General features: G+C 41.2%; 1 pseudogene; it reads right to left on the reverse strand.

Moving 5' to 3' along the window:
• The window catches only part of LOC122148817, a 94,271-nt pseudogene that overhangs the window by 27,100 nt on the left and 42,201 nt on the right, over positions 1-24,970 (reverse strand).

Below are 24,970 nucleotides of genomic sequence, written 5' to 3' on the forward strand. Positions count from 1 at the left end.
CCTACGAGATGATGACTCCAGTCATATAAGTGACCTAAAAACAGTTTTAAAGAGTGGTTCCATGTTAAGATCACATTAACAACTGAGTATTACTCACTATATCACAGTTCACCCCATCATTAGACTCTTTTAAAGGTGAATCATGAGTGACAAATACACCTATTTTGCTATTTGCTTTCCATGGTGCTGAATCTGGTGTCTGTATAAAGACCAATGTTTTATCAGACAATGAAAAGAAAAAAAAGAAGTGCACCTCTAAGAATAGATATCCAAATATGTAAATATGTTTTTTTTTTTTTTTCAAACATATGTCCCAAAATTATGGATCTTAACAGTAAAAATGAATGGAATCTAATTTAGTATGGATACAAGAGTGGCTTCTTCTGAACCACCAAGTCTACTGAAATATTCAGTGAATTGTATTAAGTTTTCATGCACATGTAATTTCTCTTCAATCATTTTTTGAGCGTGCATGAGAGCTGTGAAAAAAAAAAGATACTGAGCTAAAAAAAAAACAATTCAAGTGTCGTTTCTCTGGCTTTGGCAAAATGTTTACAGCTCTGGAGCTTTTGAACCCAGGAAAAACTGTTTTACCTAACACCTGTGCCACTCTCCAAATGGAGTGAGAACACTGATCGCAGAGTCGTTCATCATTTTAGAATTGCGCAGAAGCAACCATGCACACAGGCTACACCTGCTGTCCACACTCACTCTCATTTACCCTTTATTATATCTGTACCTTACAGTTTTTCAGGGGGAAATAAATCATAAAATTACTTTTTATTTTGCTCACCTTGCAGCTGTTCAATGAGGGTCCATGCCATTCTGGAGCCCTGGGCATCAAACACCACATGACCCTGAGAGAGAAAGGAAACATTTTATACTGCTGTGTCTATCAGTCTCTTAAATTTTAGTATAGTATTATCTATATGTTATTCGTTGAATTAACTTTTGTTTTTATATTTTCAGTTTTCATTTTAATTTTAGTTTGAGCCTATATATATGAAACCCTGTAAATATATATATATATATATATATATATATCATTTTTTTATTTTTTTATTTTTTCAATGGGACAGTTTAGAACAAATATATAAAAAATGCTTGCATATGTCTTTTTGTTGAGCATTAGATTTGATACATCAGGCTTTTATGGCTCATTTAGTACGATATAGTGATAGAAAAACATGTTTTAGATTTAAAGTGACGTGACGTGACATTCAGCCAAGTATGGTGACCCATACTCAGAATTCGTGCTCTGCATTTAACCCATCCGAAGTGCACACACACAGAGCAGTGAACACACACACACACTGTGAACACACACCCGGAGCAGTGGGCAGCCATTTTTATGCTGCGGCGCCCGGGGAGCAGTTGGGGGTTCGATGCCTTGCTCAAGGGCACCTAAGTCATGGTATTGAAGGTGGAGAGAGAACTGTACATGCACTCCCCCCACCCACAATTCCTGCCGGCCCGAGACTCGAACTCACAACCCTTCGATTGGGAGTCCGACTCTCTAACCATTAGGCCACGACTTCCCCAATATTTAATACAATACAATAACAACATTAGTTAGCATATTAGTTTTACTGTGGTATCACAATTGTGTATCATTGAGTATTATTAAATGTACTGGTACAGACTACTGAACCTTTATGTTGCCAAAGCCGTCACTCACCGAAACCCCCTCGAAGGAGCTGGTGTTGAGGGCTCGGTAGATCTCCGCAGTTATGTCCTTGTTATTGTAATTAAAATCTTCCAATCTCCGTCCCTTTGCCTTCAAAGGCCCCACTGTCTTATTGAGAGCCAGAGCCAGGGCCCAAACTGCATCATACGCCAGAGGAGCTTCCTGAAACCCTCCGGTTTCCTCTGGATTCTTCCCACCCAGTTTGGACATCAGCTGTGCTAGAACTCCTGTGAGGTCTGGATCAAAACAGAGGGCCTATGGTATCATCTGGCATGCATATGAAAAGCATACACACCTGGAATAAACTTAGTGCACTAACAAGAGTTTAGGCTTGATGTATTTTAAACATGACTTCACAGTCGCCACAAAAGCACCGCACTGAAAAAAGTGCCAGACTACTGACAGTGAGAAAGCGAGAGATAAGTTAAGGTAAGTTACAGTACAGTTCATCACCGTGGAAGTGCATCATATAGACGGAGGTACTTTTCTCCTGGGTGTGAAGTCTTCATTCACACACACCAGGACCTGAAGGGCCAAAAATAAACTCCTGCTTTCACACACACTCTGAAGATGTTCCATGTCATTAAGGGGGTACTGGGAAAAGAAATAGAGTTGGCACGCTCTTATTGGGGTGGCATATGAAAACTGATTTCCTTGACATTTTTCACACCTTATAGAAACAGCTGTGATACCTTCCTCACTTCAAACAGGTGCGTTTTAGGAAATGAGCCAAGCTGCAGATGGGCATCTGGTGATTGCTTGATGCAAATGGACAGTGGAGAAAGTGTGCGCATGTGTGTGGATAGAAACTGCGTGTCTAGAAGCATTTTGGCTCTCTTAAAATTACACCCTCAAAGTGAGGGACGGTAAAGCAAGGATGAGGGGAACAAATTATGGTGATGCTGAGACAATTTAGCATGGCCATCTTATCACAAATGGGCCTGTCCAATATGACAGTTTTTTACGTCGAATGTGAAGCATAGGTGTCTGGATACATGCCCAGATTGCTCCGGATCCAGGAAAACAGCAGGGACATATGCGTCCAGGCCATTCCCAGCACAGAGCACCGGAGTTGGGTGGGCTCCAGACAGCACCCCCTGGAGCTCACACCTGTCCATCCAGCTCTCCCAGGGGGACAGCAGTTGGACCTGAGCGCACTGACCCCTACGTGACTCTTCGGGTTTTCAGATCTGAGAATAGCACATACACAGCTAAAGATATGACGGTAGGTTATGGGACGTTCCCAGTGGGGAAACGGAGTTAGTTATCTAAACAGAATGAAGCTTGTGTACGCCGCGCTAATCTAAGGGATGATGTCATTGTAAAGCGTGCAGCATATGGGAACATACGGGACACTGGTGGACAGTCATTATGGGTTTTTCAATGACCGATGAGGACATGTGGAGAGCAGGGTGGCTGATGGCCAACAGACACAGAATATACAATAATTCACTGACACCAAATAAGAGAAAATACAGAAATACAGAAAAAGCTGAAACACTTATTCTACACAATATTAATTAACAAAGATTTTTTAAAGAAGTATTTCATGTGATGGTTAGCATGTTGCTGTGCAGCTGCTAGGGGGTTCTTAATGTATTCCATGCAGTTGCTAAGGTGTTTTTAGTGGTGGTTAGAGCGTCATTTCAGAATGTAAAAGCTAGTCTGTTGCTATATGATTTCTATAGTATTTCCAGAATGTATAGGTTAATTTACAGTCTTTGCATGAGGTTTGTTTGGAACTTCAAAATCCAGTTGCTAGGTGGTTGCTAGGGTGTTCTGGGTGGGTGGTTGCTTGCTATCTCAAGTCAAAAAAGCCCACCCAACTGTTGATATATATGTCTCTATTATATTCTGATTAACAGATAGATATGGCTTGTGTTCCTTTGGCCCAGTTCTGCCACGGGATTAAAAAAAAATAAAAAAAGGTATTTGCAACTTTTTATCTCACAATTCTGCCTATTTCTCGCCAATCCAAGTTTATATTCCACAAATTTACAATTGTGAATTTATATCTCATGACTCTGACTTTATAGCTTTATAAAATCAAAATTCTATCATATAAACTTGCAATTCTGACTTTGCAACTTGCAACTGCGAGTTTATAAAGAGTTGCAATTTCCTTTTCTATTTTTTATTCAGTGGTGGAAAGGAGCTTCCATATGTTCCTCTAATATAAGCCAATTTTTTCCCATTTTAACATCAGACAGGCAAAAAATTGCTTTATGAACTGAGATACCATTCAAGTCCACAGCACAAATGTGCCACAGACTGGGCCTGGACACGGAACACAAACTGAATTGTTATAAAAAAAAAAGATTATTTAGGCCCACTCACCAGGTTAGAGGCCCCTCGCACCGTCTCCGGATTGAGCATGACTATCTCAGTGGTCACATGACCCTCCACAGCTTCTGTCATCTGCTCCACAGTGCAGTTGATGGATGGGTCTTTGATCTTGAACCAGTTGTCAGCATACCAGCCAATCAGAAACCACACATACTTTTTCCCATACAGCTTCTCCTTATAGACCTGCAGTTGGGTTGTGTGAAACAGGTCGGCTTAGGGAACGACTTGAGCCAAGAATGAAAAACGAATAGAAACCCCATGTTTCCCCTTTGACATTGACAAAGATGAATAATGCTCAGCTGGATGGCTGATTACTGACCTCACAAAACACTTTCCTGGCTTCCGTTTCGTAAAACAGTCCCACAATGATGCGAGCATCTTGCCGCTGTAGGAGCAGAGTGAGAATTGATGATTAGAACGAAGCAATGAATGCAACAATTTGCAAAAGTCAGTGAATTAGCATCAGAGGGAGGTTTGAGAGTGCTACTATGCATAACACTGCAGTAATGGTGGTTTGGACAAGCAGTCCAATCAGTGCTACTTTCCCCTTTTAGCGGTGTGCTGTATTCCAGGTTACCATGGTTCCTCTGGTGGTACTCCATTTATCTTGTGCACCAAATCTAGGGCGGCACACATGGCAGGCCTTTGCTAAACAGGCAGCCAGGGGCCCAGCCGTCACTGGAGATAGCAGGATGGGGAGGCGAGAAGACTGGGGGGAAACAGATCATCTGACCCATGTTCCAATTAAAATGATTCTCCTCAAAAACGAGATCAGATCCCCACATTGTTGAATTTTACTCCCGGACTTCAATGAAGTCTTATGGTTCGACAGACCCAGAGACAGCAATAAAGGTTTGTGTGTTTTTGGGGGAATCTTTATAGTTACAAAAGCCTAAATAAATATTGTTTAAAGAAAACACAGTTTCCTAAACACATTTCCCCCAAATCCAGTTGAAATTTAGCTCTAAGCTAAGACTGTAAAATACATAAATAAATTTTGTGAACTGTCCCTGTATAAATAAACAAAAACAAAAATAACATAAAAATATTTTGTTATACTAATATCTGTTGTGTTGTTTAAATAACAAATAAAATCCCTATATGACACATTATGTTGTTCTTTAAAAGTAATATTAATGAATGTATATTTTTGTTTAAGTTTTGTTTGTTTATCTATTTATTACTTATTTAAAAAAAACTTGTACGGAGGCAGGTTATAAATTTATAGCTGTAAAGATTTATTGGGAAATGTATCATGTATTAAATAATCATTGTATTATGGAATTACTATAATACTGTAATACTAGAATAATAGAGAAAAAGGCAATTTAAACATTTGGAAGCAATACAGTAATGAGTGTCATGAAAGTAATGTCTCAATCTTAAAAACAGGCTTAAAAATATGACCTAATCATGTGTTGATATAATTTTTTGCTTTTATTCATCTGATTTTGTGGTGAAATGTAACCTTGGACGTGTTTTCGAGAGATTTCATTTATTATGGAAAAAGTTTTATTTAATGATAAGCAGCTCTACTAAAGACAGTACGGGCAGTTCAGTGTTGATTCAGTTCAGTTCAATAACAGTATCAATGCTGCAATATTCATCAATTCTGAACAAATTCGATTCATCTATAAAGCAGAAGACAATAGATTCATTATTCAGCTCAGTTCAGTTGAAGTTTTGTTCACATCCACTAGTCAAACTGATGATATTACTAAACATTAAGTGTGTGTTTGGCATCTGTATGAGAATTGTGAAATGAGTGAAAGTGAAAGCACCTTGAGGTTCTTGACAGCCACAGCAGGATCCGTCAGGAAACTTTGCCTCACACTGATCTCAATGCCTGCCTCCTTCACCCGCTGCTCTAGATCATCCAGAGTCTAAGAAAGAGGGAGAAAGAACGAGATTAAAGGAGAACAGAGAAAGAGAGGGAGGGAAAGTAAAGAGCACAGAGATGAGAAAAACATCTGCAGATAGACGGGAGGTGAAAAAGCAAGAGACGGGAAAGAATATTATTGCGGCAGAAAGGCAGAGATAAGACAAGCATGGAGAAAGAAAATGAGGGAAGAAAGAAAATTAGAAAGAGACTGGCAGATTTAATTTCTTTTTGTTGGGACTTGTTTACTGTTTACCGTCCTGTGTGTATCAATAAAACAAGCGTGTAAAATTTAATAAAGTCTGTATAACCACAGGCTGCAGCAGGAAACAAAGAAACTGAGCTGAGCTTACATCAGCTACAGCCCACAATCCCACATCCCAGATGCTGTCTTCTACAGCACACAGATAAGTTTTACCTACATAGATAGCATACAAAACAACATGCTATACACTGCTAAACCCTCAGTTACGTAAAACACAGCCTGTCTGAGTTGCACGACTCAGATTTCAGGCATTCACTACATAGTGTTTTACAAGGATTGTGTCTGTCAACACTAGAAGAAAAAAATGCTGTGTGTAATGCGATAAAATCTGGCCAAGATGTTAACCTAAATCAAAGGAGATCCTTTCTTGTAAAAAGAAAATGCTATTATCAGATCACATTAGTCAGAAGTAGGGTGGTTTCGATGTGAGCTAGGTTTCAATTTGATTCAAACAGAGTTTTTTTGCTCATTCAGAATGATTTAATTTGATTCGATACACAATTTCATTGATCTGAATCAATCACAAAGATATTTGGTTCGTTTAACAACTTTTCAACTTGTTTATATGCATGTATAGGATTCTTAAAAGACCCCCTGTGTTCTTTAAAGAGATCAGTTTCTGGTTCAAACATATACAGTATGACTGAATTAATCTAACATTGCCACTTACCATTGTTTAGCATTTATTACTTTAGTTAACCGAGTGCAAGTGGAGCAGGTCTGAGCTGATGCAGACGAAACAGAAGAGTGTATGAACCAATGGGGCTCAAGAACATTGCTCCATTGTCCATATTACAGGTCACCTATTATGCTACATTTAGTTTTACATGGTGTTTGAACATAGATATGTGTTGGCAGTGTGTACACAACCACCATATAATGACAAAAATACTCCCACTATTTTTCTGAATCCCCATAAATCATAAGCAGTGTCTCAGAACAAACCATGTGCAGAATCTGTTAGCATAGATCCCACCCTGAGTGAGCTGCACACCATCCACCATGTTTTTCACACAAGCAGCATTCAAGTAAGAAATGTCTTCTTACTAAAGCTATAGAAGTGAATCAGTCAAGAGCAGTGAGTGATTTTGTTTTTATTTGATTGTTTGGGTCATATAACCGCATAGACAGCAGTAGGTACCGTATATTACGCTGCTGTCACTTAATATGCAGATCTAATATAAACATGCGATTTCTTTCCCAGCTGTTTACGTTCACAGACATAACTGACTGTGTTTATGTAACTTATGTGTGTTTTTGACATAAACTTGTGTGTATTTGACAGTTTAAGTGCAATAAGACATGAAAGAGAACTTGTGACAGCTGCTTTCTGTGCGCGTGCTTCGGATGTGTGCGCTCAGAAAACCTTTTATCAGAAGTTTGCACTGATAGGTTTAAGGATCATAGGTTTAAAAAATGCATGCAACTACACTTTCGGCATGATAGACATGATAACCTAAACCAAACAGATGTTATCCGAGGCACAAGCTGTAAAGGCTCAGCCCTTTTCTGGAAAATGGGAGCTGAAACTTCACAGACACATTGTGAAGGGGACAACTGAGACTTGTATTACATCTTGTAAAAAAGGGCATAATAGGTGCCCTTTAAATGCAACAATTACATTTATTTAATATGTGCTTATTTTATATATTGTTCAGTACTACTTTAATACGTTATGATTCCTACAACTGTTTTAGCATTTTAAATTGATTAATGACCAACTAAAAAAATTCATGCTTTTAAAAGTCATATTTTAGGTCAAGATCAATGTAAACGGATTTTGCAATAAGAAACAGGGTGAATCGTTTCCAAAAAAGAAAATGTTGTCATAATGTTTCATTAAAATTTTATAATCCAGCTCTGAAACAATTGTCTTTTTTTGCTGACATCATAAAGGCTGCCTATTTTTTCAACCACAATACTAAGTGCAAACTCTGATATGAAATGCCAACCTGACATGATCCAGAATGAAATCATGTCACGCCCTACGTTTTCGTCTTCACTGAATATGCTGATTCACTTGGAAATACACGTGCATTTCAAATTTGTCGCATTATAGAAGTTAACTGGGTTTTGAATGTCATTTCATGCTTTAATGACACTTGCATAACTGTATGCATGCATAACTATGATGCGAAGGACTTTGGACCAATGGGGTTTAAGTGTGGGCGGGGCTACCCAACACAAAGGACAATAAACATGTGACCAACACAATACGCAGCTAGTTAGGACATGGTGTTACACCTCCTCCTAAACACTGATCAAATGATAATGACTCTCTACTGGTTGTGCAACAGTCCGCAAGCTTTTCATGCATGATTACTGCTTTTAAAACATATGTACTCGTAAACATCTTACTCACAGAGGTGAAGACTTCGGTGGTCTGTTGGATGGTGGCGATCTTGGTCCACTTCCACTTCTGGAAGAGCTGCACGCGGGTGGGGTTGTGCAATGTGGCTGAGGGGTGCGTGCGGAAGAAGGTGGGGAAACGCTGACGGTTGGAGAGTGCTGGTGAACTGGATCCGTAGGACAACTGCAAGCAAATATCAATGCTTCATGAGAAATGAGCACTAGAAAAACATTCACACATTTTCACTGTACAGACACTGAGACCTTCGAAGGAAATTAGAAACAAGCTAGTGAAGAAAAATGTGCGATAAAATCACCTGCAGGAAAACCAGTACCCAAGGGGCTAAATTATCTCCTGTTAGGTTGATCACAGTTCACTCGGAACAGCTTAACTTAACATTGGGGGATGTAGTGTGTGAGACAAGCGTGCAAAGCTGTGATAAAAAGTTAAAATCCAAAACACAGGTGTAAAACGAAAGAAAAAAGAGGTTGAATATTTCAACATTTGCTGTATGTTAATCAGGCAGTTAAATCAGATGACAGCAGAGGGTTTATAAATATTTTTCCAATAACTGAATGTCATTCACAGATGCAGAGACGTCGCTGAGTGACAGGTCTGCTGAGGGGGTGGAAAAAGGGAGGGTTTCAAGGCCAGAGGGGGGATATATAGGTCAAAACTCATATGTGAAGAGAAAAAGCTCTCAACAGATATAAAAATAGAGCAGGGCATGAAAAATAAAGAGACTGATTTAAAAAAAAAAAAAAGAAAAATGGAAGATGAGGCAGTGGGAGTGCACTTCAAAGACGAGCCAAAAGCGAAATAAAATGACAAATATCTGATCCAAAATGTCTGGAAGCCATTTCACTGATTTGGGGAATTTGAACGAAGTGCCGCATGTTCTGAAATGGGAATGCATTTAGATAGCTCATCTTCACTGTGGTATAACCTTTTCAGTGATTAGACCTCCTGGAGAGTTCGGTTTGTGATGTACAGAATCATACAGAAGCCATAAAAACTAAATGCTGGTGACAACAGGTACGTTCACCTCTTTAATGTTTTTTTTTTTTAATCTGTGTCAAATTATCATGTCAATATAGTGTGATTAATTCTAAACTCATAATGTGTTTTAATTAATTCTGCCCTTTGTTGAATACATTTATTTCATACACATCCCGTCTGATCGCCCTCTTTGCCTCAAAAGGACTGACAAACTCAACTTAATGAATCGCTGTGGATTGTAATTCAGTGATTGGCTTATGTTCAATAATATGAGATTTAAAAAAAAAAACAATATATTAACTTTTCATAATAATGCATTCTTTCTAGAAAAAAAAAAATTTTTATATATATATATTACTGACCCCAAACTTTTGAATGACAGTGTACTGTACTGTATATGTTTTTAGGTATAATTTTATACATTTATGCATGCAGTCACATAATCTCCAAGAGTTCAAATAATGAAGAAACACATATTCTAAATTAAAAGAAACGTTGAAACTTGCATTTGCCAAAACAATCGAAAGTGAGACACACTATAATTAATTTCATAACTCTTCTGTATTTTCTCTACATCCTTGCAACAAACAACCCCTATTGAAATCTGTGCATTCACATCCTTTTAAACTTATCTTTTAGGATTAAACCTATAACTTTTTAGATACCTGATATTTAACCACTAGGCTGAATCAACTCATTTCTACAGTACCTACATGTACTGTAAACTATATCAAGTCAAATTGCTTTCACTCCCTCGTCTGAAATTTTAAGTGGATGCCTGAATAATCCAATGTTTGTTGCAGAAAAGAACATTTTGTCATCACTTTCATAAACCTTGAGTTTTTCCTCAACATCCTTGCATTGACATCTCATCTGAGAACATTCAAAGCGAATGAGATGTGATGAAGAGGAAAACCCACCACAATGAGGTTCCACATGCGCGCGGCTTCGGCCACCAGTGTGGACACAGAGCTGCAGCCTGGCATCAGGACGATCTTTATGGGCTCCGTGTACAGCAGGTCATACAGCAGCTTTGTGGCCTCACCAGGATCACACTGAAAGCAGAGAGAAAAACACTTCTAAATATATAATCTATATTCAGATTTGAAGCCCAGCTGTCACTATTCATGAGGCATCCTGTCACTCCAAGCGCAAAACTGCATACCTCGACAAAAATAAATAAATAAAAAATTCACACTGTATTCGTTGCTACAGTATATGGAAAGACTTCATTTCATACTGAATCACTTAAGTAGAAATACATCTGCATGGGAAAGCAGGACCAAAAGAAGCAGACACAGATAAAGCAATAAATACTGTACATACTGTACAGAAATAAGCCCAAGTCCTCCAAGAACACATGCATTTGCTCATACATAGACCAAAAAACAATGTTTGTTTGCTAAATGTGGATTCTCATCAGTCTTTAACCCGACGCTGACAATCAGCATCTTTTTTCCCCCATTTGTCTTAAAATTACTGTCAATGAAAAATCAATACCTCATTTAAATGATACTAGTAGGTTAAAGTCACAATTGATCAAGTGTTGAGAGCAAACTGAGTTGCAGCCAGTTGTGATATTCTGCTCAACCTTGGTGCCAGAAAATATAAAGTTTTTGTTGTTTTAACAGGAAAACAAGAATACAATTTGGAGTTATTGAAATTAATATTAGGATTTTCGGTGTTTTGGTTTTTGAGGGAAGCTTCTGAGATTTACTAGTTTTCATGATGTAGAGCTTGTGTTAATTTATATGATAATATAATAAATCAGGAAACTAGATGAGGTAAAATAAACCATGTGTATGAGTCAACATTCTCTTTATTTGTGCTTATAGGTAAAAGTGCAGTATTTATGATGAAATTTCTCAAATGGCAACAATCAAGATCAGTAATCACAATTATAATTTTGAGTTATATAAATAATTGTGATTATCAGTTTAACCATTAAAATTCCCAGACTTTTAGTCAACTAAAACTTGTCTAAACAAAAACAGGATAGGCTGACAAAATATGATATAAAACTAAAAAGGGCATTTGATTTGGGGCAGGACTAGACTAAATTACAAAACAACTGACAAAATGAACTCTATGGACCCTTTTTACAGATGACATGTTTTTCTTCTTTCTTTTACTTTTGGAGCAAATGGGAATGTAAAAAATACATTTGTTGTAGTTTCTCTTCACTACTCTACAGGTCCAGTCCTTACTTATAAGCATGCCTCCCTCGTACCATCCCCGTCACCCCCCGGAGAGCACCGTCCTCCGCTCCAATCAAGAATGGACCAGAACTACACTGAGCGCAGGTTTAATGAGACTGTTCTTTCTGTGTCTCAGGAGGGAACATCTGGGTCTGAATACCTAAAACCCAACTCAGATGAAATGTTCCTGCTCGCCTTATACCTCCTGATGACACAGCGCTTTCCTGCTCTCTAAATGTAGCTGTCCGTGGTGCTGAATCCTAATCAGACGCGGCTCTCTGCATGAGAGTGTTTCTGTGTACATGTATTCATTCGGATCCACAGGGGTCCTGATTACATCCACCGACCGCTGGGGATCAGAAAAGATGCTCTCAATATGTCCAAGTGCAGACGGAAGAACGGGACTTCATACGTCTATAGTCTCACACCAGCTGCCTAATTTCTCTCATTTATCCATCTGCCCCTGTTTAAGCAATAATCATAAATGACCGTGCTTTTTTATCTCTTTTGTCAGAGCAATCTGTGGCCTTATGTGTTTGTTTGAGCAGCAGTGGTCTTGGTAACTGTTGTCATGCCAACCTCCACCCCCAGTCTTTCCTCCTTCTCCTGTATCTTTGAATGCGGGGTTCCAATGCAGACCCATTCCGACCAATCACGGCGAAGCTCTAAGCAACACCAAACAGTCACAGGGAATTAACTGTTTGCACTCTGCATGTATCTGTATGTCTTTTCTGTCTAAATCTCTGGCTTGCACTCTGCATATGTGTGTGTGTGTGTGTGTGTGTGTGTGTGTGTGTGCGTGCATGCGAGAGGCAGTATGCATTGGCATCTCTTGTGCGGGGGAGGAGGGACGCAGGTGGGAAAGATGGAGAGAAGAAGAGAGAGAGTGAAGCAAATGGAAAGATACGAACAGGGAAAGCGGAAGGTATATTGGGCCGCTATGAATAGATTTTTGCCAGCAAACCTCAGGTGACAGCATAACTAATATGATGCTGTCAAAACATTCCTCTGTGCAGCTTTAATGAAGTCACACTGAATCAAGTACAAATTCCCATTTAAAGAACATTATGTTCATTAGGATCCACCAAACCCTTATTAGCATACTACAGCTGACCTAATATGCTGTCGTAAAATGTAAATTTGCTCAGAAATCTCCTGTGAACACAAATCTTCAGCAAGCCACTGATAACGACACTCCACACTGTTTGAATAAATCACATCAACAGCAAGTAAACACTCTTATGGAATGACTAGTTCGGTGCACACTCAATTGCATGCTATCAAAACAGTTCAGATAATGGAAAGTAATTAAAGAGGCTCACATGCAGTGCTCACTTACCATACTGTCATAGTAGATTAATTCAAGCTCATAATCCGGAAGAATATCCGTTCTCTTGTTCACCAGATCCAGGGCCATTTGTGCAGCAGGGAGACAAGCCTGGCCACCCGGCCATCCTCCGCTCATCGGGAACAGGGCTCCGATGTAGAGCTTCTTCTTGCCTAGAACCGGGCAGGACCAGGAGAACAGTAAAGTAAGGGTGGCCAAAACAAAGTAGGAAGTTGATACCAAGCGCCGTCCTCTGCTGTGATGCTGCCAGGATAGTTTGGCCATAGTGGGCATGAGTGTGTGCCAACACAGGTTATGTTCTCGATGTTGTTTTACATGAAAGGCAAAGCTGGAGGTTTTTTGACAAGAATTTTACTTTCATATATGTTTTGGACAGTGTAAATTTCAGTCTCCTTCAATGCTGAAATTATTCATTCAAAATCTCACGTGAATGCTGCACTGTCAATTACCCCTAAGTCCTATAGATATTTAATATACTTTTAGATGCACTAAAATACACTTTTACATTTTCAACTTGGATGCGTTTAAGACAAAAGCCTAAACACAACATCGATGACGACTCAAAGTCATGTGGTTTGGATTTTTCTAATAAATGTAATAAATCTGCAAAGAGGAAATTAAAACAAAAACTATTAGCGTCGCGTTAACAGGCTCCGCGTATTGAACTATTGCGCACGCTAGCGAGTGTTTACATGAACGCTTATAAAATGTACTATGTTCCAAAGTTTTAAATAGCCGACATTAAGCTCGCGAATGCAACTGATGTTAAAAGTTAACGTGACGTTACAAACAGTCTAAAGGTGCGGTTTAAAAAGTAACAAGAGAGTACATTTACGCGAAATAACGTTAACGAGCGGGAGCGCTAAAAATAATAACAATCTGTCGTCTCAAGAGTTTTTCGTGCCGTAGTCTTATACTCACGGTTCTCTCGAACCCGGAACGAATAGTGTACAGAAATGAACGTTACGTGTTCGTTTATGGAAAGCGGCTCGTTATCCACGATCCACTGGAATCTTCTGTGCGCGTCTTTTATGAATTCGGAGTGAAAACCTGATTAGCGCGATATATCTTTGTGGCTGATCGGTATAAAATCCAGTTAGGAAATAAAAGAAATGATAAACGAAGTCACGGCAGTGAGTGAGTGTGTTGTGTTCGTTGGATGCAGCAGGAGACTGAGTGAGAGTGAGTGAGATAGAGAGAGAGAGAGAGAAAAAATGTCCTGGTTTATAGAGAGACAGCGAGCGCGCGCGCGAGAGAGAATGTGTATGTATGTGCGTGTGAGAGAGAGAAAGTGTGAGAGAAAGAGAGCTAGAAAGGAGTGTGTGTGTGTGTGTGAGAGAGAGAGAGTCGTAGATGTGTGGGGCTCATTTTCCTTCTCCGTTTCACAGAGCACTTTGAATTTACAATCCCTTAACACAACCACTCTGGTTTATTACCCACCAGTCTCCCCACCTCCTTTTCCGCCAACTACACCCAAACCATCAGATCCACATTTTTCTTTCTCTCACTGTCTATTGCTCAGAACCTAATTACAAACGCATTTTAATTCAATAACGTCTTCCTTCCCGCAATTGCATCCTTGCATTTTCAGTCACAGTTTAGTCTGTTTTCATGTCACTCACTTTTTTGTTGTTGTTTTCCAATCAATATAAAGTATTGAATGTATCCTGAACCATTCTAGATAAAAACCTGCTGTACCCTACATTATGAATCACACCGCTTCATTCCTCTCTCCCACACACCTTCATCTCCACTGCACCATCTATTTCTAAACTCCCAGCCACCGCTCACACTAATCCTGCACCTTACAGCAGATACATCGTGGTAAACAGGATCCATAGAGGACTGACTATGTGTGCCGGACTGTAGTCTTCAATAATGTATCTCCAAACTGATGGGCTGACACTGATCCTTCGCTTCCTCACCTTCCCCCGAACCCAATGTTATTCCACCGAGTTGAGGGCCATTTTTCTACACGTTCATTGGTTTTGGTAACACATTCGCCCTCTCACTAATCCTGAGAGTTGATGAGAATCGCTGCAGCAATCTATCTGTTTTCTCCTGCTCCGTTTATACCCATGACTGATCTTGTAACTTCTCTTTCTGCAAAAACACGGCACAAGCCCGGATACATCACATCGATACTCAAAGTTAGGGGTGACATGGGCCATGATCAAGCAGACTTTGAAATGAATAATGAAACTCCAGCCAGAAACACGAGATATCACTTTCACTAGATGCCTTGGGAAATTCAGATTGTTACACCGATATATTTTCACTCACAATCTAGCACAAAGCTGATTAGCGAATATAGAATCTACATGTTTTAAAATGAGTCATTTTTTGTTTGTTGTTTGTTTTGTTAGGGAAGCACTTTAGGCTCAATGGAAATGGAATAGCTGCAGAGGTTTCTGGCCACCTTTCTGTTTCTCTCTCTCACAAACTGTTCTGATTTTCACATTCTCTCTCAATCTTAAAACCCACAGGCACTGGTTATATATCAGAGAACTGGTATTAGTTTAGCAGCTGCTGCAAGTGCCCTGGGGTTGTGCCACAGATGAAATACACCCCTGTATGTCTGGTGCATGCAGAGTGGCGATTAGCCTCCAGGGTGGCTCTAGCCCACAGTTCTAGACTTGTTTACCCAAAAGCCTATAAATTCTAAAATAAACCTCAGAACTTCATGAAATTAGGTAAGAATATGCAACATATGATTCTAAACAAGCACGCCAACTTTTATGGTGATTGGCCAATAGGTGGCACTATAACAGTTATGAAGGTATAAATATATATATTTCTATACGGGGGAAGTCATGGCCTAATGGTTTAGAGAGTTTGACTCCTAACCCTAAGGTTGTGGGTACGAGTCCCGGGCCGGCAATACCACGACTGAGGTGCCCTTGAGCAAAGGCACTGAACCCCCAACTGCTCCCCGGGCGCCGCAGCATAAATGGCTGCCCACTGCTCCGGGTGTGTGTTCACGGGGGGTGTGTGTTCACTGCTGTGTGTTATGCACTTTGGATGGGTTAAATGCAGAGCACAAATTATGAGTATGTGTCACCATAATTGGCTGTATATCACTTTCACTTGGTTGAATTTTAATACTTTTACTGATATATAAGGCAAAAGGCCTCGGCCTGAATCAACCAAAATAAAAAATAAAATAAAATGCACAAAAGTCATCATAACTATTTGTCGCTTACTACAGTGTTTTATGTCATTGGAATCATTGGATAACACAAAAACACATTTCCTCCAATTTAATTTCCATCATTAAAATAATTCCAGCATATTGATTTTTTTTTAAAACTACTTTTGTGAAATAGTGCTAGGTTTCTCGCCTGATTGCAAACAAACCAGTGCACCAGAAATCTCTACAGATGGAATTAATCAAAAAACTTTCAATTCATCGCCACAATGGTACAACAAAACAAGTTTACTTAAGACTATAGAGTGAACGAGTTAGCGATAGTCTGGAAACACAGTCCAAATGTTGTTAACTCCCTTCTTCTTTAGCCAGTGAACACTTTGATGATTCATTTATCATTTCAGTTATTCACAGTGATTCTTATGAAAGGGATTCTGAACTAATTGGTATGCTAATATTTATGCTGCTGTCTCTGGCTGAGCTTCAGCTGCAAGCCATCCAGACAGATCAGCGTCGGAAACGCTTCGGGGAACGAGAATGCCCACGCCGCCAGACTTACAAATCTCTGCCTAGTGTGGGAAACTGCACAGCTATGGCGAGAGAACAAAAGAGCCTGGAGTGGATCGCATATCTAGTCCGTTAAACCTCACAAAGGTCAAGGGCGTGGACCAACCCACAGCATCGCAGAGGCCGCCACACCTCTAGTGGAGTGAGCCTTTACCCCCAGGAGAGAGGGGAGGCCAGAGGACTCATAAGCCAAGGCAATGGCATCTACTATCCACCGACTGAGGCTCTGTTTAGTAGCTGAAAGACCTCTCTTAGGGAGACCATAGCAAACAAACAACTGGTCCGCCCTTCTCCACAGGGCAGCTCTGTGGACGTATGTATCCAGTGCTCGGACTGGACACATATGATTAAGCTTCTGCTGGTCTGGCTCCCTAAAGGGAGGAGGACTGAAGGCCTGGAGTATGACAGGCCGTGGTGTAGACGAGGGGACCTTGGGGACATACTCCACTCGAGGGTAAAGAAAAGCTTTGCCCAGATCGGGCGCAAAATTAATGTAGGACGGGGCCACGGAAAGGGCCTGTAGGTCCCCAACTCTCTTGAGAGAAGATATCACCAATGAGAAAACAGTCTTTATAGTGAGAAGGTGATCAGAAATCTCCTCAATTGGCTCGAATGGAGGATTACAGAGAGCCTCTAACACCACAGCCAGGTCCCACGTTAGGACACAAGAACGTACTGGAGGCCTCAGCCTCAGGGCACTGCGGAGGAAACGTGTAACCAGGGGGTGTCTGCCCACTGACTGGCCACCGAGAGGGGTGTGGTAAGCCGCAATGGCCGCCATGTAGACCTTCAGGGTGGAGTGGGTCAACCCTGTGGAGAATCGGGCAGTTAACTGAGTTGAGCTTGCGGTCTCCGCACTAAGAAGTGAAAAGCTTCCACTTCAAGGCATAGTTTACTAGTTGAGGGAGCTCTGGATTGGAGGATGGTCTCAACTACCTCATTTGAGAGACTGGAAGCTACGAGTTGTGCCCCCTCAGAGGCCACACCCATTACTTCCACAGCTCCAGGCGGGGATGGACTATAGTTCCCTCCGCCTGTGAGAGGAGATCCCTCCTGACGGGAATCTCACATGGAGAGCCATCGAGGAGGGAAATCAGAACCATACTCGGCCCGGCCAGAATGATGCTACCAGTAGCAGCCGGACCCCGTCCTGGCGCACTCTCTCCAGAACTCCCAGGAGCAGAGCGACTGGGGGAAAAGCGTACAGATGAAGCCTCGGCCACGTCTGTACCATGGCGTCCAGCCCCAGTGAAGCTGGATGAGTCAGAGAGAACCAGAGGGGACAGTGCGATGTCTGGCGAGTCGCAAACATTTCCACCTGAGCCTGGCCAAAAACTCTCCAAATGTGCTTCACCACCTTGGTGTGAAGCCGCCATTCCCCGGGCCTCGGCCCCTGCCTCGACAGGATGTCTGCTCCCAAATTGAGATGCCCAGGGATGTGAACTGCTCTCAGCGAGAGGAGTTTGTCCTGGGACCACACAAGGATCTGGTACGCTAATTTGTACAATCGGCATGAGCCCAGACCTCCTTGGTGGTCTATGTAAGAGACCACCGCTGTGTTGTCGGTGCGCACCAACACATGGTGACCTCTTAGGTCTGGGAGAAAATATTGTTTATTGTAAAATACAGTTTATGTGCCATGTGAGATGCCGACCACTCCACAGACCATGGGCAGGGTGGCCACTCATGACAGCATCCCAGCCAGTGAGGGACGCGTCCGTCGCTAGTGTTACGCGGTGACAAGAAGCTCCCAGCACCGGGCCCTGAGACAAGAACCAAGGCTTCCTCCACATGTCCAAGGCACGTAGGCAGCGCCGCGTGACCTTGATCATGCGAAGTGGGTTCCCCTCGGGGGAGAACCCCTTGGTTTTGAGCCACCACTGTAGGGGTCTCATGTACAGCAGTCCAATAGGTATTACGTTGGACACAGCTGCCATCAGACCCAGCAGTTTTTGAAACTGCTTGACAGTGAGTGACTGGCCTTCTCTCACTCTCGCGACTGCACCGAGGATCGTCTCGATCTGAGCAGGTAACATACGTGCCTGCATCGTAGTCGAATCCCACACCACACCTAGATAAGTGGACCTCTGTAATAGAGAAAACACATTTTCTTGGCGTTTAGCCTTAACCCCAGCTTGTTCATATGGGCGAGAACGATTTCTCGATGCCGAACCGCCTCCTGGTCTGGCAGGCTCGGGCATGGAGGTGGCTGCTTAGTTCGCAGAAAGCGTTCATCCAACTTGCTTTTCTGCGGTTCAGCCTTTTTCTCGGCAGGCCAATCGATGTTCAACTTGGCCACGGAGCGAGTAACCACTTCCAACACCTCCTCATACTGGGGCGATTGAGGGGCGAGTCCTCATCGACGCCCACCACGTCAACCTCCTCAGAGGAAGACAGGTGAAGCGCAGAGCCCGCTCCCTGGGGGGAAGTAGCGATGGAGCGTGCTTCCAATCCCTTAGAGCGGGCACTGGATCTGGCAGGTGAGGAAGAAGATAGGGACTCGCCCGTCTCCATTCCCTCTGCCAAATCCAGCTGCAAACCCCATGAGCGAGATCGCCGCTCCGCCTCTGCGGAAGCGGGACCAACTCTGCCGGGAAGGCTCGCAAAGGCTCCATCCATGAAGAGAGCCTTCCCGGAGCGGAGAACATGCAGGGCAAGCCGACTCGAGAGCAGACTCTGCATGCTCTGCTCCAAGACAAACAGTGCACAAAACTGTGTGTATCCCCACCCAAAATGTAGCATGGGCAGGGGGAAGAAACAGTCAGTTTTGAAACGCTGTTTGCCCTCGCCCAAGTGTTTGGATTTGGAGGGTGGTTTTTTGACATTGTTTTCGAAGACAAAACAACACTAAATAAGACAACTGACAGAACAGGTATTGTACAGGCACACACAGAGCGCTTGCTGAAGACAAAAGGCTAATGCCGGCTTTGCTGCATGTGCTTTTAAGCTTCCTGGTCTCTGACATCACCCGCCTATGACATCTTGCCCATCCATTGGACTGATTACACACGTGATTCAGAGCGGTTCACGCTGGGGGCGTTCCCTGAAGCGTTTTCCGACACAGCTCGAGTTCCTGAAAAGGAACCTTGATTTTCTAAGCAGTATGATGTCATAATGCTCAGGCCCTGCCCATGTATTTAATGTATTTCAATTGAATCCAACATTTCTATTTAAAACTGGTTTTATTTTAAGACTAAGAAGAGAAAACCTAAATTGAAGTGCACGATTCATATTGATAAAATTTACAGTATCTTTATGAACAGAAATCTATTGGTTTTCATTTGTGGTTTGAAGACGAACAATGTTTTAATGGTTTGGAACATCGTTATGATTCACTAAAAAGAACTAGTTCATTAGAGTCATAGGGTATAAGGTATATTGTGCTGCATGTTTTTGATTAATAACTGGCTGTTTAGAGTCATTCATTCAGGAATTGTATTACAGTGGTTTATGCTGTACCTAATAGTTTGGAACGTTGTGTCGGTGAATAAATAATGACAAATTTTCACCAAAACCTTAATTATAATTCAAAAGTCCAGAACACAGTTAGTGATTTTGCTATACAGACCAGTAATTAAAATTAAATTATCATAGTTCAAAATTAAGAGAAATTACCACAACTTTTTGTAATTTCTCTTGGGACCACTATCTCTTTCAAAATCTGAGAGATAAATATTCCCTTTTACTGTCCTTCTATTGCCGTGTCTTTCTGTGTATTTGCATTGAGAGGACTGAGTAACATGTCCCGGGCTGCTTGGAGTAGGATCACGACACAGCAGACTGGATATCACCAGAATTAATATGGATATCTGCACATGCTTTTTGAGAAGAATGTCAAGGGTTGAAAGCAACTGGGGGGAATATGAGGCAAAACTGCCTCTCGAGAGAAGTCTCGCCACTGTCATGCACACAGCCCTGCAAAGCTGTAGCACGTGGAGGTCAGCAGCTCTACCCCACACTCCCTCTGCATACACAAAGAGCTGGCAGCAGGCTGCCAACGTCCCTGTGGGCCACCTTTCACTGTCTCTGCCAGTAATTCAGGCACCTGATGCATTCCATTGCTGCCTTAATGGGACCAATTAAGTCACTTTCTTCAGATCTAAAGGCACGGATCATTTTAAGATACAGCCATATCCACACTGTCTACTTGTTCGTCGGCCAGTCAAATGGGATTGATGTTAAGATAACTGCACAATTCGACATCTAATCCGAGTTTAAATGGACCTGCAGCCTGATATCCTGTGTTTGATGGGCTCACACTCACAGTTGTAGGAAATGATCTAAATCTCTGTCATTGTGTTCCTGTTCTCTGAACCTTTAAAAACACAGATGGGAATTGCAATGAAATAAATGTTTTTGGTTCCGCTTCTGGTTCCTAAATGGTTCCATTAATGACTCGTTTAATACTTTTTATGAATAATAATTTGGGGGGAGAAGTGAAGTCTTCTTAAAGGCATACTAAACAAACAGAAAAAAAGTGGTAATATTTATAAAATACTAATGATACAATGCATAATGTGTATTACATTAACAACCAGTCAGTAGCTACATTGATTTAAATCTCTCAGTTAGTAAGATTCTCTAAAACCAACCGACTTATAAGATTGATTAGTTCGAGTGCCATTTGTTAGAGACTACACTGTTTGTGCTGTATGGTTTTGATTCACCAAAAAAAAAAAAAAAAACGAGTCATAAAAGTCATTAGTTCAGGAAAGGACTACACTGATTGTGCTGCAGGTTCTGATTTACTTGAAATAACTAGCTCATAAAAGTTATTCATTCAGGAATTGAACTTTAAGTTGTATGTTTTTAATTCACTAAAAAGAACTGACTCATTAAAAAGAACCTGCTCACTTGTTCAGAAATCAGACTACATTGACTCTCATGAGCCAGTTCATTTTAGTGAATGTAAAACCCAAAGCACAGGAGCTGAACAACGCTGGTTGAGCTTTATGTTGTAGATTCATTAAAACAAACTGACTTATTGGTGCCATTAATTCAATAGTTGGACGACACTGATTTTGCTATATGGGTTTGATTCACTAAAAAGAACCAGCTCATGAGAGTCATTCATTATATAATCAGACTACCGATTCTCGACACCCAACTGCACGGTTGCAATAACATCCATGTGTGTTTATTTCAGGTGCTGCAGTGAATCTGGCTTCTCTTACCAAAGAATTCTGCCACCATTCCTTAAGTGAAGGGCAGCAGCTCCACAGCCATTTAACTCACATTACTAATATGCCGGGGGCTTGGAATTACAACCAGCCTTAATTACAGGATTGAGCTGCAGGGTGTTAATGAAAGTACCTGGTTTGCATTTGTGCGATATTTCTCTTAGTAGGCCAAGTTGGGGAATGTGCTCATAATGGGATACAGCTAACAAAACACACATGCATTACAGAATACAAGAGTGTTTATTATTATCTTGCCCACAAAACACCTAAAATCAACCGTCAGGGTATATTTAGTCATTAAACTGTGGGGAAATGTCAGAACAAGCTGATAAATGAGCTCTGCTGTAACCCACCATCAAGACAGATTTTATCGAAGAAAATGACACCCCATTGACACCATATTCATAAGAAAGACTATAATTTTTACGAAGAAAGACATCCTCTGCAATTACAATCGATTCTTTGACCTCCACGGACCAGCGGAAATGTGCGAAGTGACAGGTGGTTGCTGGGGTAATGATCATGGTCGCGTAAGTCGCCGGGCCATGCCACGGCTGCAAGGTCACAGTGGGACACTGTGATTGGCTGTTCTGGTTGCCAGGTCACAGCTGGGCAGCTTGATTGGTTCTTGAGGTTGCCAGGTCACCAAACACATGAAAGCAGGCAGGCAGTTGTAAGGCACCAGTGATATGCATCACGTTTTCTGAAGTGCACAAAGGAAGAACAAAATTGTCTGCTGTTATTTTTCATAAGACATAGTTCAATAACGAAAGAGGTCAACTCAATATGCGGAGGAGAATCAAAACCAGACAAACAAAAAATGCCTGACTTTGAGTAAATAAATATCCAATCCCCTACAGATGGTTTGTGGTGCGATCTCAGCATCCAGCCAAAGACTTCCCTCTCATCACCTCAGTGATGCTTTTATTTTCCCGCCACGGAGTGCGTTCTCCAAACAGATTTGTTAGATTTGACACCAAATTTTATTTACTGCTAAATGCACAGAGTTCAGAATTGCATCGTGGCCCATTCCCCAGGCCTCCCAGAAGTAAATGAATCGTAGAATATTAGGAGACAGATCACTCAGCCATCATGATAACTGAGGAGTCAAGGCACATTCAGACATGGAGAAAAAAGCACTGCTCGCCACGCTCTTCCACGACATAGAAGTTTTAATCCGTGTCTGTGTTTATCACTTTGATAACAAAGCAATGTAAGAATCTATCCGTGCCGGGATTGTGGCACAGTGAGCAAGCCGCAACTGCATCTCCTGGCTGCTCTGTTGAATTGAAGTGTGTGAAATATGGACCAGGCACTGCTTAATAACACACCTGCTGTTTTGAACGTCTGTCCCTCTAAACTGCTAGCCCACTGATGGTTAACGCTCCTGGCTAAAATGCGCCAAAAAGCGGTGTGCTTTAAAGCATGCGGTTCTTATAAATTACTGTTAAACTCAGTCTGTCCGGTTCATTCAAACACATGCAGTTCCCCTATCAGAGTGTAATTATAAAGTTCCATTGTTTGCATCTGGAACCCGCTACATAGTGGACAGCAGGTAACGGCAATTTCTGACAACGTCTTTTAAGTCTTGCTGAGAAAATATTCCAGTGCTCCATTGCTGTCAGCTGTCATCACCATCGCCTTTGTTGCACTACATGCTGAGGTCGCATTCTCTTTTTCTACACTTACTCTGTAATGAGAGGAATGACAACAAAACTACTTGACATGAATGCATGCTAGATTAAACTATGTGGTTTACAGAATTTGGTTGATCTCCAAACTGTCTCCAGTAACTGCCTACTCCACCTCCTCCTTCTGGTTTGGATTTGGCTGCATTTACACTGCAAGGCCTAATGCACAATGTCTGTTTATATTCACTTTTGATATTTTCAACTAATAAATAATACACATAAAATTTACGAAAACCCCACTAAAATGAACTATAAATAACTATAAATCACTAATCCCTGTAAATGCCGAAATGACCTCAATGAATAGAGCTAAGAATTAAAAGAAGAATTCAAACACAGTTCAACTGATTTTTCTAAGAAATACTTTTTAATACTTTTAAATTCACTGTAAAGACATTTATAACGCTACAAAATATTTCTTCCACAGATAAATGCTGTTTTTTTAACCTTCCATTCAAAGAATGTAGTTTTTATAAAAATATTGATCAGCACAACTGTTTTCTACTTTGATAATAATAGGAAATGTTTCTCGAGCAGCAAATCAGCATATTGGAATAATTTCTGAAGGATCATGTGACACTGAATAGTGAAGTAATGATGCTTAAGGATATTTAAAAATATATACTTTTAAAAAACAGTTACTTTGAATTGTAATAATATTTATATATATCAATCAAATAGATCAAATAAATGCAGCTTTGGTGAGCATAAGAGACTTCTTTGAAAAATATAGCCAACCAAACCCCAACTTTTGAATGGTAGTGTATATCAGATTTAAAACCAAATCAGATGCCAAAAATTCTGATTTCACGGGTGTTTTTGTCATTGCTGCCATCTCCAAAGTTTCACCTCTGCAGCTGTTTATACTTTCACCCTACCTGCCCCTTTATCTCCTCCTCCCGCTTCTCATTTGGCTGGATGTAGTAGCATTAATGTGATCTGCCATGCTTCAGTAAAATAAACTCTAATCTCCTTGGCTCTATTGGTAGAGTTGGACCCTCTCTGCTATTCCTGGCTCTGCCATCCCTCATGTTTATGGTCCATCTCTTATGATGTGCTTGTCATTGGAGCACTCGTTTCATTGTTCGAGAACCCTTGTGTTTTTGCACCTTCGATGAATAGGCAAAAAGGGAATAAGCAGGATTTATGGTGAGGTATTTTCAGGGTCTCCAAAGGGAAAGCGAGAATCCGAGGGAGGGAAGACATTGATAAACCATGTAACAAGTTAGATTTGATTGCATCAGCATCTTCTCCTCCAAGCGACTGCGGTGATGCGTGAAGTGTGCGGCGTGTTATGAAGAGGCTTGTAAAG

Source organism: Cyprinus carpio, chromosome A19 (assembly GCF_018340385.1).
Source record: "Cyprinus carpio isolate SPL01 chromosome A19, ASM1834038v1, whole genome shotgun sequence".
In the NCBI taxonomy this organism is placed as follows: domain Eukaryota; kingdom Metazoa; phylum Chordata; class Actinopteri; order Cypriniformes; family Cyprinidae; genus Cyprinus; species Cyprinus carpio.